This window comes from Sinohyriopsis cumingii, chromosome 10, assembly GCF_028554795.1.
Source record: "Sinohyriopsis cumingii isolate HCF-2022 chromosome 10, ASM2855479v2, whole genome shotgun sequence".
Taxonomy (NCBI): Eukaryota; Metazoa; Mollusca; class Bivalvia; order Unionida; family Unionidae; genus Sinohyriopsis; species Sinohyriopsis cumingii.
The window spans coordinates 79978112-79997994 of record NC_142970.1 but is presented as its reverse complement, the minus strand read 5'-3'; the positions used below and the strand labels follow the sequence as shown (position 1 = coordinate 79997994).

Sequence of the window (19883 nt, the reverse complement as noted above, 5' to 3'; positions counted from 1 at the left end):
TCTTATAAAGAAGTGTATGATAAACACTACTCCCTCATTATAATGTTATCAATGGGAGCCAGAGTGAAACCGCCTTGTAATGAAGTCTATGATACATGCTACTCCCTCACTGTAATGTTATCAATGGGAGCAAGAGTGAAACCCCCTTATAGTGAATTCTATGATACACAAAGTACTCCTTCATTATAATGCTGTCCATGGGCGACACAGAGTAAGACCATCTTGTAATAAAGTGCATGATGCACACAGTACTCCCTCGTTAGATTGCAATAAATTAGAGTCACAGAGCATAATGAAGTACATGATATGTAGAGTACTCCTTACACAGGATTCTCCATAGGAATTTGGAAGTTGCAGTCCAGGTACGCTTCTTTGAAAAAATCTGCATTCCTGGCAAAAAAAAAACTTGCAGTACCATTAGCAATACATCTTTTTCCCTTGAGTGCATTGTTGTGTCGTTGTCACCAGTATATATATATATATATATATATATATATATATGTCATTAGATTGCTAATGCTCATTCATTGTGAAATATTTAATATTATAATAAATGTATGAGATAATAAGGCGGTTGATAACTGATAATTTGTGATGTTTTAACTAAAAACAATTCTCAGTTGTTGCCATTTATTTGTATGTGCAGCTAGGAGGAATCAACAAAGAAATTCCACTTTCTTTTCTCAAATAAATTATTTATTTGCTTAATTCCATTTCAAATTTTAAAAAATCAAAGATGCTGGACATAGGAACAATTGACCATAGTCCACAATTTTCTTCAGTATTTTTAAATAAACAGCGCATGCTACAGTTGCTTTTTTCTGAAACAAACTAATTTCTCAACAGCAGGTTTAGGATCAAAATCCTCTTGTTCTGGACCTATCTTCAGACCCTCCTCAATTGCATCAGTTTTTTTTATAAACATCCGTGGTCGTTTGTCATGGTTTGATTAAGAACAGTGTTGTTTGGGTTGCCACTGCATTACTCCTTCCACGCTTATGACAGCATGCTCATAAAACTAGTAATGTTCCATTGTTTTATTGTTTTTGGCACATGGGAATTTACTATTCCACAGTTTATTCCACAAATATATCAGCTTCTTTGGCATTTTGTATTCTTTATCAAAGGTACATCAACTAATTTATGTTGGCCAGACTTGTGAGCATTGATTAATTTCTGATGGCTAGACTTGTGAGCATTGACTAATTTTTGTTGGCTAGACTTGTGAGCATTGTCTAATTTATGTGGGCTAAACTCATGAGCACTGACTAATTTATGTTGGCTAGACCTGTGAGCATTGACTAATTTATGTGGGCTAGACTTGTGAGCATTGACTAATTTCTGTTGGCTAGACTCATGAGCATTGACTAATTTCGGTTGACTAGACTCATGAGCATTGACTAATTTATGTGGGCTAGACTTGTGAGCAATGACTAATTTCTGTTGGCTAGACTTGTGAGCATCCACTAATTTCTGTCAGCCATTCATTATGTTCATCTACAGCTTATACACAGAAAATTTGTAACATTGCCATCAGATTGGTGCACATATGATATTCAAAACAAAGTCATATCTCTGTGCATGACACATACAAACAGCATGAATATTTACATGGGAGTTGGTAAAATACAAAATCTTGGCACTATTTTTCTAAATATGATATATGATAACATGCAAGTCTTCCAAACATTATCAAAATATGGTATATGATAACATGCAAGTGTTCCAAACATTATCAAAATATGGTATATGATAACATGCAGGTGTTCCATATACTTGGTAAATATGGTATATGATAACATGCAAGTGCTCCAGACTTAATCTAAATATGGTATATGATAAAATGCTAGTGTTCCAAACATCAAAATATGGTATATGATAATGTGCAAGTGTTCCAAATACTAGGTAAATATGGTATATGATAACATGCAAGTGCTCCAAACATTATCTAAATATGGTATATGGTAACCTGCAAGTGTTCCAAACATTATCTAAATATGGTATATGATAACATGCAAGTGTTCCAAACATTATCAAAATATGGTATATGATAATGTGCAAGTGTTCCAAATACTAGGTAAATATGGTATATGATAACATGCAAGTGCTAAAAAAATCTTCTAAATATGGTATATGGTAACCTGCAAGTGTTCCAAACATTATCTAAATATGGTATATGATAACATGCAAGTGTTCCAAACATTATCAAAATATGGTATATGATAATGTGCAAGTGTTCCAGACATTATCAAAATACGGTATATGATAACGTGCAAGTGTTCCAACATTATCTAAATATGGTATATGATAACATGCAAGTGTTCCAAACATTATCTAAATATGGTATATGATAACATGCAAGTGTTCCAAACATTATCTAAATATGGTATATGATAACATTCAAGTGTTCCAAACATTATCAAAATATGGTATATGATAACGTGCAAGTGTTCCAAACATTATCTAAATATGGTATATGATAACATGCAAGTGTTCCAAACATTATCTAAATATGGTATAAGATAATGTGCAAGTGTTCCAGACATTATCAAAATATGGTATATGATAATGTGCAAGTGTTCCAGACATTATCAAAATACGGTATATGATAACGTGCAAGTGTTCCAAACATTATCTAAATATGGTATATAATAACACGCAAGTGTTCCAAACATTATCTAAATATGGTATATGATAACATGCAAGTGTTCCAAACATTATGTAAATATGGTATATAATAACATGCAAGTGTTCCAAACATTATCTAAATATGGTATATGATAACATGCAAGTGTTCCAAATACTTGGTAAATATGGTATATTATAACATGCAAGTGTTCCAAACATTATCAAAATATGATGTATGATAAAATGCTAGTGTTCAAAACATTATCAAAATATGATATATGATAACATGCAAATGTTCCAGATACTAGGTAAATATGGTATATGATAAAGTGCTAGTGTTCCAGACATTATCAAAATATGGTATATGATAACATGCAAGTGTTCCAAACATTATCTAAATATGGTGTATGATAAAATGCTAGTGTTCCAAACATCAAAATATGGTATATGATAACATGCAAGTGTTCCAAACATTATCTAAATATGGTATATGATAATGTGCAAGTGTTCCAAATACTAGGTAAATATGGTATATGATAACATGCAAGTGTTCCAAACATTATCTAAATATGGTATATGATAAAGTGCTAGTGTTCCAGACATTATCAAAATATGGTATATGATAACGTGCAAGTGTTCCAAACATTATCTAAATATGGTATATGATAACATGCAAGTCTTCCAAATACTAGGTAAATATGGTATATGATAACGTGCAAGTGTTCCAAACATTATCTAAATATGGTATATGAAAACGTGCAAGTGTTCCAAACATTATCAAAATATGGTATGGGGGCGCTCACCAGATAGTATGTACTTTTGAGAGAGTGATGTATGTAAGGTGGAGTAGTTCGCATTTAAAACATGTACAATGGAGAGAATGTGTTGGTATACCTCTATGCTACATTAATGTAATGTGGATGATATTTCTTTTGGATATTGTACTTTTGGAAATTTTACATGATTTAAGCACACTGCTAACTAAAATGACTGCTCCCTTGTGTTAAAAAATCAGCCTGAATTAGTCTAAAGTACACTATACATAGCAGCTATTAAAATAGGGAAAATGAATTTTGCCAGACTAGACAATACCAGCTTCTGAAAGTGCAATGAATGAATTACCAAATATATAAAATGTAAAAAAAGTTATCGGCTCTTTTTTATACAAATTACCTCTGAAGTTCAGGAAGTGAAAATGACAAAGTAGAGCTAGCACTTTTTTGAAAGGTGCACATCTGAAGTAAGGCCAAGCTGTATACTCTATAACCCATAGTACACCCATCAATCATACACCAAAATAAAGGGAATTAAAGGTTCTTTGCATTATACCTAAGATATACAAGGTCTTTTTTAAATAGCCAGTATAACCAGTGAGGAAAGCCGGGGAAATTCTTTTTCTTTAAAATCCTAACCCTATGGAAAATGCGAAACTGTATAGCGCCACCTATATGATAACGTGCAAGTGTTCCAAACATTATCAAAATATGGTATATGATAACGTACAAGTGTTCCAAACATTATCAAAATATGATATATGATAACGTGCAAGTGTTCCAAACATTATCTAAATATGATATATGATAACATGCAAGTGTTCCAAACATTATCTAAATATGATATATACAAGTGTTCCAAACATCGTGTAAGGATTTGTAATATCTTTATTTAAAACCCCAATGTTGCAGTTACTTGTACAATAATGCTGCATGCCAAATCATTTAAATAATTCTTGAAAGATATTGGTCCTAAACATCGTTGCCCGGTTAATTTCTCCCCAAAACTGAGATATCCTGACATTTTTCACATGTATGAATGAATTTGATGTTGATCTACAAGATAAGTGGGTCAGCAGGGACAAAATATTTGATGTCACTCATTATAAACACCAGCAACTAGCACCACACTATGTTGGATTGTCTTCAGCCAGGTTTTCCCTTCAGGAATATTCCAGTACTTCAGCTGATCACCATTATTCACCAGTCTTATATGTATCTATTGCATGCGTTTTCTTCGTAGATCTGCTTTTTAAAAAAAGCATGCCTACTTCTCGAATTAATTTTATTCACCACATGTTGTTATTAGATTAATCACCAATGGAATTTGTCAAATGTATCACATTACTACTTTCGGAGCACTCCAGAATAAGATCAGAATTATGAGTGATTTCATCGACTGACTGTTGTTGTTATGGGGTTTAATGCCATTTATGGTGGCCAGTATTAATGGGGTAGGAAGAAGCCAGGAAGAACCACCGACCCATGAGAAGCTACTGGCAGGCTTTCTCACATACCCACATTGGCCGAATCCTAGACTCGAACCCACACAGACAGAGGTGAGATGTCAGTGATCCATAATGGAGAGCACTTCAGACCACTCGGGGCCCCTTCAATGACTGAATTAAAGGCTAGCACCACTTAATTTTAAACAGAATATTTGAATATCGTTTAAATGATTATTTTCATAGAACTGTTTATGTCAGAGAGCTTTTTTTAACATATCATTTCCCTCTGTCCAGACTTTAGCTAGATTGGAAGAATGGTGAAATTGATGATAAACGGCAGCATTGGGCCTTTAGTATATGAAGAGAGGAGTCTTTTGATAAAAATGAGCATTAGGCACTGATGATCGATGAACATGTTGTTATTTCTTCACCAGTTAAGATCTTTAACTGAAATGGCTTCACCTAATCCCATTAAAATCATACAATTTTTGTTTGATAGTTTGCAGACATGATTAATATTTATGGTGTAGGAACTGATTAAAGTATTGCAGTATAACTTTTTCACACGTCTAAAATTAAATTCCCCCTCCACCCCCACCCCCACCCCGGAAAAAATATTGCATACTGAGTACTCAGGTGTAGGAATTTTTCATGTGTCCAAAAATAAAATTGATGCATACTTTTATGCCAATTTCAGGGGCCCCAAGTGGCCGAGTGGTCTAAAGCACTTACCGTTCTGGATAACTGCCATCTCACCTGTGTCTGCATGGGTTCGAGTCCAACGCTCGGCTAGCGTGGGTAGATGGGAAAGCCTGCCAGTAGCATCTCGTGGGTCGGTGGTTCTTCCGTGGGTTTTCCAGGGTTCTTCCTCCACCAGTTATACTGGCTGCCATGTATAGCCTATCTTGTGCTGAAGAATGGCGTTAAACCCTAGAACAATGCCGATTTCAGCATCGTGGAAAACTTTGCATAGAAGAGATGCATATAATTCTAATACAGATTAATGAAATGTAAGATATGACCACACCCGCCTTATAACAGAAACCATGTAGTCTTGATAGTGATGGAATACTGTATTAAAGGTTGCAGTAAACAAGGGAAGGAAAAGAAGATATGCAATACCATTAATCAGTGTTCAAGGTATAAAAGAACAATTTGCTGTATACATGACTATAGTGCTGTCCATCAAGCCATTAGAGTTATCTTTGTTATAATGAGGTAGCCTTATATGGAGGGATGTTCATATATGGATGTACCATAATATTGCATGGAAACACAAAATTAGGTATTTAATTATAAGAAATCCAATTATAATTGTTCTAATTAGCTAAAAGGAAAATAAAATAAACGCAAAATTGAAGTTGACCGGTTACACCAAGATCACCCCCGCACTGATTGCACTGATTTTAAGTAAGTGTAGGCTGGTCATTAGATTTATTTTTTATTAAATATTACATACATTAAATGTGGGGGTTTTTTACCATGGGGGTAGGGGGCAAAATAAAAGTGCTATGTTTGGCAATGAGAAAGTGGGACAGTCAGCCAACCAGAAACAATTTTTTTTGCTCAGCATTTATATAGTTTAATATTATGATGTCCACACCCATCATTATAAGAGGGATACAGTGTAAAGATTGGTTTTATTGTAAGGGATCACTGTAACAAAAGGTTTCCTCTAAACTTTGTTACAGATGAATCAAGTCACACATTGCTTGTTTAAATGAATCAGGAGTATACTAACAGATGTACAATTTACAAGGTCAACTGCATGAAATGTAGACACACCCATTGTTACTAGAGTCAACCATTCATTGAATCACAGTTTTTGTACATGTTCATGTGTAGCTGGTAGCTTGGGTCAACTTAAAGGAGCTACAGAGCAGAAAGTTTTCATTTTAAAAGTGCACAGAAGTACCATATTCCACCCAATAAGCACCCACATCTTGTGCCGAAAATAACAAATTTGTTTTAATGTCAGTTTGATAGTTTATTAATTGTGACAGTACACTTCATGGATTTGTAAACAACACATTTTGACAGTCTATTGTCTGCCAGTTTGTCTGTCTGTTAACTATTTTTTCTGCATGATAACTTGAGTTACACCACATGTACCTTTGCTAAGCTTTGTGGATAGCTTGCACTTGGAGTAAGGTTGAGTCTATAATTGTGGTCAAAGGTCAAGGTCACTGAAAGAAGAAAAATGGCTTATCCAGAGTAACCTTAGTTCTACACCACAGACCTGGACAAAACTTTTGGATAGCTTGAAATCAGGGTATGGAAGAAGTCTGTATGTTTCAGGATTAAAATAGTTTCAGCACAGTAACAATGAGTTGCATCTGGACAAGACTTTGTAGCTAACACTTGAAGTATGGAATAAACCTGTCAATTTTGGGGGCAAAGGTTAAGGTCATTGTAATAGACAGAAGACAAATTTTCTGCCCCCAGAACAGTTTATGCATCACAGACATAGACTAAACTTTGTGGATTGAAATGAAGTATTTGACAAAGAAAGAACCTGTCACTGTAGAGATTGAATAATAGCTTTTTTAAAAAAAATAATAGCTTTGTGCTTAAGATATGGAGAAAAGCCAATTTAATTTGGGGTCAGAAGGTCAGATGTCAGGGATATTGTGGCTCAGTTTAAATGGGGAATAAAATTTTATGTAAAGTAAGTTCCTTGAACAAACTTTATGGATGGCATGCACTTGAGGTCTAATGGACAGAAGTCGTGGACATGTTAAGTCTAATAATAATAAATTAAGGTTTCTGCACAGTAATTTAATTCAAGACAACATTGAAAAACCATTTGTCATTAATCCTAAGTAACCCATGCTCTAATAGTTGCTACATAGAGGATGGTTTAACATACGGCAGTCATAAAATCAACTTTTTAAAGTATATATTTATGTTTATAGATTGGTTTTTATTTGTTTGTTGGACAGACATGTTATCTGTGTCACTTTCATTGTTGTTCTGGTGGTTTAGATGTAAGTATTTAATTCAGTTTTTCTGACTTGCATGTGCAGACATTAAACTTCTTGGCTTTATTTTTAATAGTAATTACCTAGGAGTCATTATTGCATAGTAATTACATAGGAGTCATTATTGCATTGTAATTACATAGGAGTTGTTATTGCATAGTAATTACCTAGGAGTCATTATTGCATAATATGTACTTAGGAGTCATTATTGCATAGTAATTACCTAGGAGTCATTATTGCATAGGAATTACCTAGAAGTCGTTATTGCATAGCAGAATAGCCATCATTGTCAAGGATGTCATGTTAATGATTGTGTCTGATAGATCAGAGAAAAATTGCTTGTTGCAAGTTTAAGAAAACAATTTGCTATTTTCCATCAACAGTTTCCTTTAAGTTAGATTTCATCCATCTCATTTTCCATGTTAGAAATTTAGGTTACCATGATGTATCCCACCCTTGTGGGGTTATGGTACACCCCTATTATTTTTAATATTACATTTGGTTACAGGTAATTCCTGTGTGTTATGTAGTACACACTATATATGTGGTTCTGGTTACATGGAGAGAAAAAATTAAGGTAGGTAGGTCGGTACAAACCTGTTTTGTGGGTGATAAGGGTAGATTTAAATGAATCATAAAACAGAAGAAAACAAATATCATTAGCATTGTGAATTTAACTTTGATTAGATTTTTATTGTATTGTGCAAGAGCTTGTGACATCTTACTGTCAGTTCTTCACTCTGTGGGAGGATGTATTCACATTGAATAAAAGAGGTTTTACAATGCCAAAAGGTAAAACCTACACAAGAGCAATGAGTAAGTATTGAAATTGGTACCACACACACTCTCCCCCCACCCATACAGCCCCTCCACCACCACACAACATTACATTGTGAAGCATATTGCTTGCAATTTGCAACATGAATTTTGGGACCTCGTGTGTCCAAGTGATCCAAAGCACTCGCCTTTAATGATTAATGGTCACTTTTGTCTCACCTATGTATGATTGGATTCGAGCTTTGGACTTGGCCTAAGTGGGTGTGTGTAAAAGATTGTCATTAGCTTTCCATGGGTTCTTACCAGGGTTTTCCCAGGCTCTGCCTCCAAAAGATATTCTCCACCTTGTATAGCCTGTCATGTGCTGAAAAATGACATTAAACCGACAACAAGAACAACAACATAAAATTCAGAATTGGTGAATGAAAATGGTCAACTGTTTGCCTTCTGGCCTTAAAGAATAACAATGTGACAACATGAAAATACAGTAATATCAGTTTCTTCATATTTCACTTGATAGATGCAGATTTAATTTACAGCATAGTGCCTTTATTATTGTAAGAATACCAGTTTGTACCCTAAGTTGCCATTTCATGTGTGGCTAGTTTGTCATACAGTCTTCATATATATATATATATATATATATATATAATAGCCCATCTGTGTTAATACATATCCTTTGCAGTCACCCTCACAGGGTTCTCAATAGATTTCAAAACTGACACCAAACTCTGAAGAGTCAAAATGAAAATGTCAAGAGTCAAAACTGAAGTCCAAATTTAGAGTCCTTTGTTTTTGAGTCATGACCTCTTGCTGGGATTGTTTGTTATTCATCGAGCAGATTATGCTTAAGATTTCATGTCTCACATTAAATAAAGGGAAACATTTATACAGTATTTTGTAGCTAATGCTTATGATTTCTTGTCTCACATTAAATAAAGGGAAACATTTACACAGTATTTTGTAGCTAATGCTTATGATTTCTTGTCTCACATTAAATAAAGGGAAACATTTATACAGTATTTTGTAGCTAATGCTTATGATTTCTTGTCTCACATTAAATAAAGGGAAACATTTACACAGTATTTTGTTGCTGATGCTTATGATTTCTTGTCTCACATTAAATAAAGGGAAACATTTATACAGTATTTTGTAGCTGATGCTTATGATTTCTTGTCTCACATTAAATAAAGGGAAACATTTATACAGTATTTTGTAGCTGATGCTTATGATTTCTTGTCTCACATTAAATAAAGGGAAACATTTATACAGTATTTTGTAGCTGATGCTTATGATTTCTTGTCTCACTTTAAATAAGGGGAAACATACAGTATTTCGTAGCTGATGCTTATGATTTCTTGTCTCACATTAAATAAGGGGAAACATTTATACAGTATTTTGTAGCTAATGCTTATGATTTCTTGTCTCACATTAAATAAGGGGAAACATTTACACAGTATTTTGTAGCTGATGCTTATGATTTCTTGTCTCATATTAAATAAAGGGAAACATTTATACAGTATTTTGTAACTGATGGTTATGATTTCTTGTCTCACATTAAATAAGGGGAAACATTTATACAGTATTTTGTAGCTGATGCTTAAGATTTCTTGTTTCACATTAAATAAAGGGAAACATTTATACAGTATTTTGTAGCTGATGGTCATGATTTCTTGTCTCACATTAAATAAAGGGAAACATTTATACAGTATTTTGTAGCTGATGGTCATGATTTCTTGTCTCACGTTAAATAAGGGGAAACATTTATACAGTATTTTGTAGCTGATGCTTATGATTTCTTGTCTCACATTAAATAAAGGGAAACATTTATACAGTATTTTGTAGCTGATGCTTATGATTTTTTGTCTCATATTAAATAAGGGGAAACATTTATACAGTATTTTGTAGCTGATGTTTATGATTTCTTGTCTTACATTAAATAAGGGGAAACATTTATACAGTATTTTGTAGCTGATGCTTATGATTTCTTGTCTCACATTAAATAAAGGGAAACATTTATACAGTATTTTGTAGCTGATGCTTATGATTTCTTGTCTCACATTAAATAAAGGGAAACATTTATACAGTATTTTGTAGCTGATGCTTATGATTTCTTGTCTCTCATTAAATAAGGGGAAACATACAGTATTTTGTAGCTGATGCTTATGATTTCTTGTCTCACATTAAATAAGGGGAAACATTTATACAGTATTTTGTAGCTGATGCTTATGATTTCATGTCTCACATTAAATAAGGGGAAACATTTATACAGTATTTTGTAGCTGATGCTTATGATTTCTTGTCTCACATTAAATAAAGGGAAACATTTATACAGTATTTTGTAGCTGATGCTTAAGATTTCTTGTCTCACATTAAATAAGGGGAAACATTTATACAGTATTTTGTAGCTGATGCTTATGATTTCTTACAAGTTTAGGAGATTTTTTCTCTGCAGCACAGTTGTTACTAACTTCTGTTTTTTTTTTTTCTTGGGATAGGAATGATTAGTCGTTTTTGTGACTGAGACAGGATAGAAAATATACTTCTTGAGCCATTGTGATTAATTAATATGAGGCAGTGTATATGCCAGTTTGATGAAGAAGGAAGAGGTATATTATACATGTAAACAAAACCCACAAGCAAGCTTCATTCATGAGGGGTGACCTGTTGAGCTCTGATGGCATTAATTGTAAATATAAAGTTTCACACTTAACGAAGGGGGGGGGGGGGCTTATTGGTTTTCTGGTCCAGATTTACCCTTAAATAATTTTAATTTTGAGAAGGAATGAGAATGTCTTCACTCTGTCGGCATTAGAATGTGCAGTGACAAAACAACTACACTCAGCCTGCAAGAAAGATGAAGGTTCAGTTTTACTGTGACTGGGTTTTTAAAGTTGCTGACTGCTCACTGACATACAACCAAGTCAAGTTCATCCTAAGGAGAATGTTTCAGAGTTGGTATTCCTGAATTTCATGAGTGTGTGTATGTGATTTGATTTTAACATACCCGTTAGCTTTTAAAAAAAAAAATCAGTCATATCGCAATGTCTGCAGTGTGGCAGTTTATAGTGATGTCTAGCACAGAGGCGTCATGCCGCAGACATGTAGCATCATGTCCCACCCAGTCACATTATCCTGACCCCAGGGTGACCAGTCCTAACACCAACTTCTTAATGCTGAGTGCCAAGCGAGGCAACTGCTATTGCCAGTTTTTATGTCTTTGGTATGACTTCCTGAATTTCATATTTCTTGGTCTGTTTTTTTTTCTTTTCTTTCTTTCTTTCTTTCTTTCTTTTTATTAATGGGAGAAAGCCTGTATTTTTGCATTTCGACATAACACTGTTAATGAATTTAATAAAGTAAAGCCTATTTAATGTTGGCACTTTTGTTTTGCATAGACAACAAGACCAGCTGTGGTAAACACAACATTTCCCCATCATAAGAAAGTGGGACTAGCCTAATAATAAAACGGGAGGACTAGCCTAATAATAAGACAGAGGGAATAAGATGGGGGGAGGGGCAGCCTAATAATAAGATGGGGGGAGGCCAGCCTAATAATAAGACAAGATAACCTTAGTAAATATTTTCAGCTGATTTGTTTTAAACATTTTTTTCTTTTTCAAACATTTCAATCCTTTTAAAATCATCTGTGAGTTAAAGCTAATGCAGAAAAGCCCAATGTTATCCCAATACCCACAATGTTGGATTGTAAAATAGGAGTAGACATTCAGAAACTGTCATTTGGATCCTGCTTAAGAAGGCCTCACTGTGCCTGTCACTGGGATCTTGGTTAAGAAGGCTTCACTGTGCCTGTCACTAGGATCCTGGCTAAGAAGGCTTCACTGTACATGTCACTGGGATCCTGGTTAAGAAGGCTTCACTGTGCATGTTACTGGGATCCTGGTTAAGAAGGCTTCACTGTACATGTCTCTGGGATCCTGGTTAAGAAGGCCTCACTGTACATGTTACTGGGATCCTGGTTAAGAAGGCTTCACTGTACATGTCACTGGGATCCTGGTTAAGAAGGCTTCACTGTGCATGTTACTGGGATCCTGGTTAAGAAGGCTTCACTGTACATGTCACTGGGATCCTGATTAAAAAGGACTCACTGTACATGTCACTGGGATCCTGGTTAAGAAGGCCTCACTGTACATGTCAATAGGATCCTGATTAAAAAGGACTTACTGTACATGTCACTGGAATCCTGATTAAGAAGGCCTCACCATACATAGCATAGAGACCCAGGTTAATAAGGCCTCACATAGGGATTAGGTTAAAAAGGCCTAGCTGTATATGTCACTGGTATCCCGGTTAAGAAGGCCTCACTGTACATGTCATTGGGATCCTAGTTAAGAAAGCCTTGCTGTATATGTCACTAGGATCCTGGTTAAGAAGGCCTCACTGTACATGTCATAGGGATCCTAGTTAAGAAAGCCTTGCTGTATATGTCACTAGGATCCTGGTTAAGAAGGCCTCTTTGTACACATCATAGGGATCCACATGTTAAGAAGACTTTGCTGTACATGTCAGTGGGATCCTGATTAAGAAGGCTTCACTGTTCATGTCATTTCTTAAACTCCCCAAGAATTACATTATTCACAGCAAGGGCTTGGGTTTCCTGATTGTATTGCATTAAATACAGTATCACAAAAATGATAGCTGTACCTTGTACTATACAATGCAATCAAGCTTTTTTCCCCCTGAGTTTTTCTTTATTCACCCTTGACAATTCTATCTCTCAAGGACAAGTTGGGTAAGTGCAGTGAACTTACTATACAACATGTTTACCAAAATAATTGCAAAAGTTGCACAAGTGCTGTTTCTGATTTTCAATGTTGATGTTGTCACTTTAATGTGTCTACCTATCATATCTTTATTTCCCTGTTATACCCTCCATCCATCAGACTTTTTAAGCATCTGTCCATTAGCACAGCTGTTCCTAAACCATTGGTGGAAATTTATGAAACTTTGATAGGTATCTTTCTAAAGGAACTGCATGTGGGTTAATATTCCTGACTGTCACCTGGCTTGGTTCCTCACAAGTGGTTGAAGGTAAATAATACACCTTTTATATTTGTAATGCATTGTAGTTCAGTGTTGCTGGATAGGGGAATTTTCAATTATAGGGGAGTGGAGTTCCACTGGCAAGCCATCCGTGTTTCTCAGTTTGAAATAATATCTTCACTATAGAGTAGGTCCTGTCTTGAAAGACCACTCCTTCTGCCAAAAATGAGGGTCTCGTAACAGGTAATTCCACTATATAATCAGTAAATCTGCAGTGAGAATTGGTTTTTCAAGACAGGTGCTCTCACATAGCGGTGGTCTTTCAAGACAGGTTTAATGTAAATAAATCACATGTAGCTATTGCAATAAGTCTTATATACTAGTTACATTTGTCACAGCTTTGCATTAACTTTCAGCTTCTACATGTATTTCAACCCTCTGTGACTTTTTATATGGGACATGTACATCCAAGACTTTACCTTACCAGACAGTACATCCTGTTTTATGAAATGCTTATACTTAAGGTGTGTCCCATAGGACAACAGAGTTAAATTTACTTCATTGTAAAATAACCACGAGTTGTGAACACCTGACTGATACTTGTAGGGTTTACTTCCTGGTTTGAATCCTGAACCATCTGAACTTACATATGATTTGAAATGCTTTTCTGTCCATACTCTGACCAATCAGGATTTACTGTTAGTGTTATCTATTTGAAATTTACTTCCTGACTGTATAGTACCTGCAGGTGTTTACAGTATATGTAAGTGGGATACAGTTGAACTCCTTAGAAAAACAATACATTTACTTTGGAAACCATTATTGTTTAATTAAATAAAATTTACATTGATTCATGCTATTTTATTTTTAAAACCTATGTTTGACTTTTTTTCTCAATCAAAGAGGCCCTCATGGTAGAATCATGATAATGTCAAGTTAGCAACCATCAATTATTAAAGAATTATTATTATCATTATTATTATTATTATTATTATTATTATTGATAAAAATCTGGTTGAGTAGTAGACAGTAAATCACAGGTGAAAATGTAAAGCTCATCGTTTCGATATTGTTGTTGTTGTTTTCATAGTCATCCATGTTTAGATAAGTCAGGTACTATGACACAATAGTATATAGTCATGAACCTTGATCAGTATATTCATTTTAGAGGTACTATTCAAAACAAGCAGAAGTAGTGCCACAGTGATCTACATGTACTTTCAAGCTTTATCAGTTATGTTAAGAAGTAAATCACAGCAACCTAATGCACTTTTTCAAGCTTTATAAGTGAATTTTTGTATTAACTCAGTTACCTTGAGACTTTTGTATATGCTTATGACACATAATTGGTGTATCTATCTTGGAAAATATTAGTCACCATTGGCAGAAGTAGGTTACAACTATCTACTGTTAACATTCCAATAATTCTATTAAATTGTTGCCTTTGGCAAAGTATCTTTCATACTGTTATGTGACCAGTCACTGAAGGCAGATATATTGGCCAATGTTTCTTGTTCCAGCAAACATGTCAAGTTTTATTATTTGTTTCAGATTCTCAGATGCTGTTTGATGCAGTCATGAAACTTTGAGTGTATTCGTCTTGGAAGGTACTAGTCACCAGAAGTACATGTAAGTCATAAGTGCTGACAATTTGTTTTCATATTTAGCTCTATTCATCATGGGCAAAAGTAGGTCATGATGACCTAGTTTTCAGGCTGTGGCAATTACATCAAGATTTTGTAATTATATCAGTCATGAAAACTGATGGGTATATTCGTCTGAGAGAGAACTAGTCATCATATGCAAAAAGTAGGTTAACACATTAACCCCTAGCAACGACTTAATGGGGCAGGAGGTAGTAGCCTACTGCCGAGCTCTGTAGCGTCATAGTCATGCATGATACAATAAAGTGGGTGGTATTATATAAAGGTAGACAGATGTAGCTCTACAATGATACCAAATAATCTGAAATATCTAGTTGCACTACAAAATACAGATAAAAAAAACTCATTTTTTGGACCCAACTTTTTTCTACCCAAAATTCACCCGTGGTCGGAATCCGAGTTTGTGTCTGGATTTTAGACTTAGTCTCAGATCTAAGGCAAACAGGCATGAACTGCCAACAGACAGATGAGCCTTTGCAAAAAGTAGGATAAGATGGGCATTTGGAACAAATAGTGGTGTCCATACAAAAAAAAATGGCCCCATTTAGCAAAAAAAAAAAGAACTTCAACTTTTACCCGTCTGCTCATGTGCGAGTCAAATAGCCAATGAAAAACGATGTTTCTAACACAACTAGGCAGTATGTTATTGAAAGATCATCTGGGATTCTGTGTTTTCAGATCTGTTCAGAAACAGTTTTCAAAATGTGTTTCCTACTCGATTTTCAGGCAAAAATGTCAAAAACCTCCAGGGGTTATGTGTTAAGGTGACCTAGCAGTTTTAACGTTCACCTCATTTTCTCTGATTCTTTTGTATGTACAGTCATAAAATTTGACGGATGTATTTTTTATATTATTGTCTCACCTGTACATAGGCATCATTTTCTCAACGATTTTGTAATTAGCATAGTTTCTCTTTAATGAAATTTGATTGGTACATCCATCATGGAGGTTACTCATCACAGGTATAAAGGTGGTCACAGCAACCTACATGTTTTGACTCTGATGATTACATTTTATGCTGTGCATTTAGCTTGGTTTCTGTGATGCTGTACTATTATGAAACTTGATAGACATTTTATCATTAAGGATATTTCTCACAATGCACTAAATAACATGTTTATCAATGACTAACTAAATAACATGTTTATCGATGACTAACTAAATAACATGTTTATCAATGACTAACTTTACTTACTCTTGTGAATCCACAAGGCTTTTGGAGTTTGATGTGGCTGAGGAGGTAGTGCATTACATTCAAAAGGATTCTTGTTAAATAAGGGACCAATACTTTCACACCTTTTTTTTTTACTCAAAGTCTCGTTAAGGTAATAATCATATGTTCTGTATTTACTACTTCAGAAAAGTAATGTTAATATTCAGTGGTACTTTATTTAATAAGTCCAAATATAAAACCATCCTGTTCCTTTTTTTCTATCCAAAGGATAATCCCAGGGAATATTACCCTTTATACTCACTTTGGCGTCCAGCTGCAAACTGCACAGATCCAGATCTGCCAGTGCATAATAAGCTGGTAGATCTGAGTTTGTGCAGATTGTTAGGAGTAATTAGTATATCAGATAACATAAACCCTGGTCTGAAAGCGCATTATGATTTGGCAGGTCTGGATCATTGTTGTTTACAATTTGACTCAACTTATAAGGACATATATATGGTAACCATATATAGAATACTGATACCGAGATGCAATTCAGTTCGTAAACTTAATGTAGAGGGAGCACTTGGCTTCCATTTGTGTAAATTCCTGTATATTAACCATATGTACTCAATAATAAGTTGAGTCAAATGGCAACCAAAAAAGATCCTGATCTGCCATTGCATAATGTGCTTGCAGACCAGGGCCTGTGTTGTTTGTTCTACTAATTGCTCCTAGCAAACTGCACAGACCCAGATCTGCTGGTGCATTATTCGATGGCAGATCTGGATTTGTGGAGTTTGCAGTTGGACTCGTCTTATCAGTGAGTATATATGGTACTTTGGTATCATGGAAAAGAATGTTGTTTTTGTTGCCAGTTCATTAAGTGAAGGGCAGGCATACCATGTGTTGCCAGTTCATTAAGTGAGGGGCAGGCATACCATGTGTTGCCAGTTCATTAAGTGAGGGGCAGGCATACCATGTGTTGTCAGTTCATTAAGTGAGGGGCAGGCATAATGTGTTGACAGTTCATTAAGTGAGGGCAGGCATACCATGTGTTGCCAGTTCATTAAGTGAGGGGCAGGCATACCACGTGTTGCCAGTTCATTAAGTGAGGGCAGGCATACCATGTGTTTATTAAAATGCATTTATTGATGAAACTAATAAGGGTCATCATATGGACTTACTTTTTCAATGACTTATTTATTGATCAGCTATGAAACAATACATGACTCACCTGCATCAGAAAAATCATATGAATGGGACTTTTATTCCTGATTTGTTGCTCTTGTAAACAGTGTGTGTGTGTGTGTGTGTGTGTGTGTGTGTGTGCATACATACATACATACATACATACACTTGTATACACATATGTGCATACACACACATACACTTGTATATTTATTTTAACTAACTTAACACAGGAAGGTCAGTGTGTAATTGCTTTCCTTATAGACTTGTGTTTGCTGAAAAAATGCAAAGGCCTATATATTTATTTTCCTTGTAGAATTGTTTTCATTACAAAACCACTGGAAGGTCTTTTTTTGCTTAATTTCATTGTAGACTTGTTTTTCCTGCAGAAATAGGAAGGGCTGTATATTCCTGCAGAAACAGGAAAGCCTATGTACACATTTTTCTTGTGGACCTGTTTTTGATGCAAAAATACAGTACGGCCTATGTGTAGACTTATTTTCCTTATGGACTTGATTGATAATACTTAAGCTTATTACACCTCTTCCTCAATAATTCATGCACAATGTGGTCCACAAACATAGACTGCACTATAAGCGAGGGCACGAGTTATCGAGAGACCTCCAAAAATTTAGGAAAAAAAATCTTTTTATACATAGAGAAGACCGTGGGGGGAGGGATAGGGAACTGCACTGTTTAATGACTGAATCCTTCTTTTACAATCATGTCGATAATAATTGTTAATAACGTGCTCTTTCTAATGAAGTTATTTGTTATTCTGTATAAATAACATTTATTTTCTAAATTTTCTAACGTGTGAAAGATAGTTCCAACTAGTTTCAACAACCATTACGCGTATGCAAAAACGTGTATTATGTCACTGCTTTTTGGTTTGTTGATTAGTATGGTTCCCAGAGTGGTATTAAATAGTGTACTAGCAAGTCGGGAGACAGAGTAGCCAGAATCTAGACTATTTAATCAAACAAGATTCCTTTTTTATAAAAACTAGCAACATTTTTTGTGAGACAATCGCCTACATCAAAACTCAATTTTTGTATTGTTCAATTAGTACAGTATTGATGTCGTGATTTCATTGAAAGTAATAGTGAAACTTTTTATCATCCTTGAGGATATCTCTAAGTGCCAGTTCAGAAATTCCCAGAAAATCGCTAGCCCACAATGGTAGGGAACTGTGAAACGAAGCTCTTTATTTTAAAAACGAAGTATTCGTTTCGCTTGGTTGCCTTGTTATCTTTGATACAGTTTGGAAAGAGTTAGTCATTTAAGGTACTTTATGTTAAAATTTATAACAGTGTTCGATTGATCAACTGATGTGAGTTCACCCGACTTATGACCTGTGCCGCTAAATTTTAGGTATGTAGGATTTGCGTGCATTTTAAATTATTTATATAGTCCACCTCCTTTATTTGATTCAAAATACATAATTAGCGTGATAAAACAAATGAGGCCAGCTTTTAATTCAGTGCAATAATACAACAAATACTTTGGCAAGTCAGTTATCAAAGCACAGTCAGTACTTAATTAGGTTCTCAGAGAAACGCTTGCGGACATAGCTGTTATGGTAGATTGACACATTTTACGTTTAAATAAACATTGCATTGATGATGATTATGCTTAAGTGGAACTGAAAAATAAAATTAAAACAAATTTCACTTGAAAAGATTATTCAACTGGCATTTAAATATTAATGTACTGCCTACACTAGGCGTAGGTGAAATTTTCATTGATCAAAATTTCCATGAATATTTTTAATTAGTGTACTAAAAATTTCATTGGGATAGAAAATGTATCCAATTATATAACTTCTTATTAAAAGTTGATAATTTTGAAATGGTAATTAAAGTTTTCAGGTCATATCTAGCATTTTTGACCATAAAACGAGCAATATATTTTACAGTTTTATGTGTGTGTGTGTGATTTGGATTTTTAATGTAGCTTTAAAAAATTTTCAGTCATATTGCTACGATGTCTGCATTGTGGTAATTTATAGTGATGTCTAGCACTGGGGCATCATGCCGCAGACATGTAGAATGATGTCCCACCCAGTCACATTATCCTGACACCAGGCTGACCAGTCCTAACTCTAACCTCTTAATGCTGAGCACCAAGCAAGGCAGCTGTTAGTACCATTTTTGTAAATCTTTGGTATGACTCAGCTGTGGATCGGGGGACCCGAGTGGCCAAGTGATCTAAAGTGCTCTCCATTACAGATCACTGCCATCTCACCTCTGTCTGCGTGGGTT

General features: G+C 34.9%; 1 protein-coding gene across 2 annotated transcripts in view; it reads left to right on the top strand.

The window, feature by feature from the left end:
• Nucleotides 1-19883, top strand: part of LOC149790460 (uncharacterized) — a 170764-nt gene that overhangs the window by 8112 nt on the left and 142769 nt on the right. For both annotated transcript variants that reach the window (XR_016423857.1, XM_089972519.1), the window contains exon 2: nt 15163-15240. The gene's annotated coding sequence lies outside the window, so the exon portion shown is untranslated. The remainder of the gene's footprint in view (nt 1-15162; nt 15241-19883) is intronic.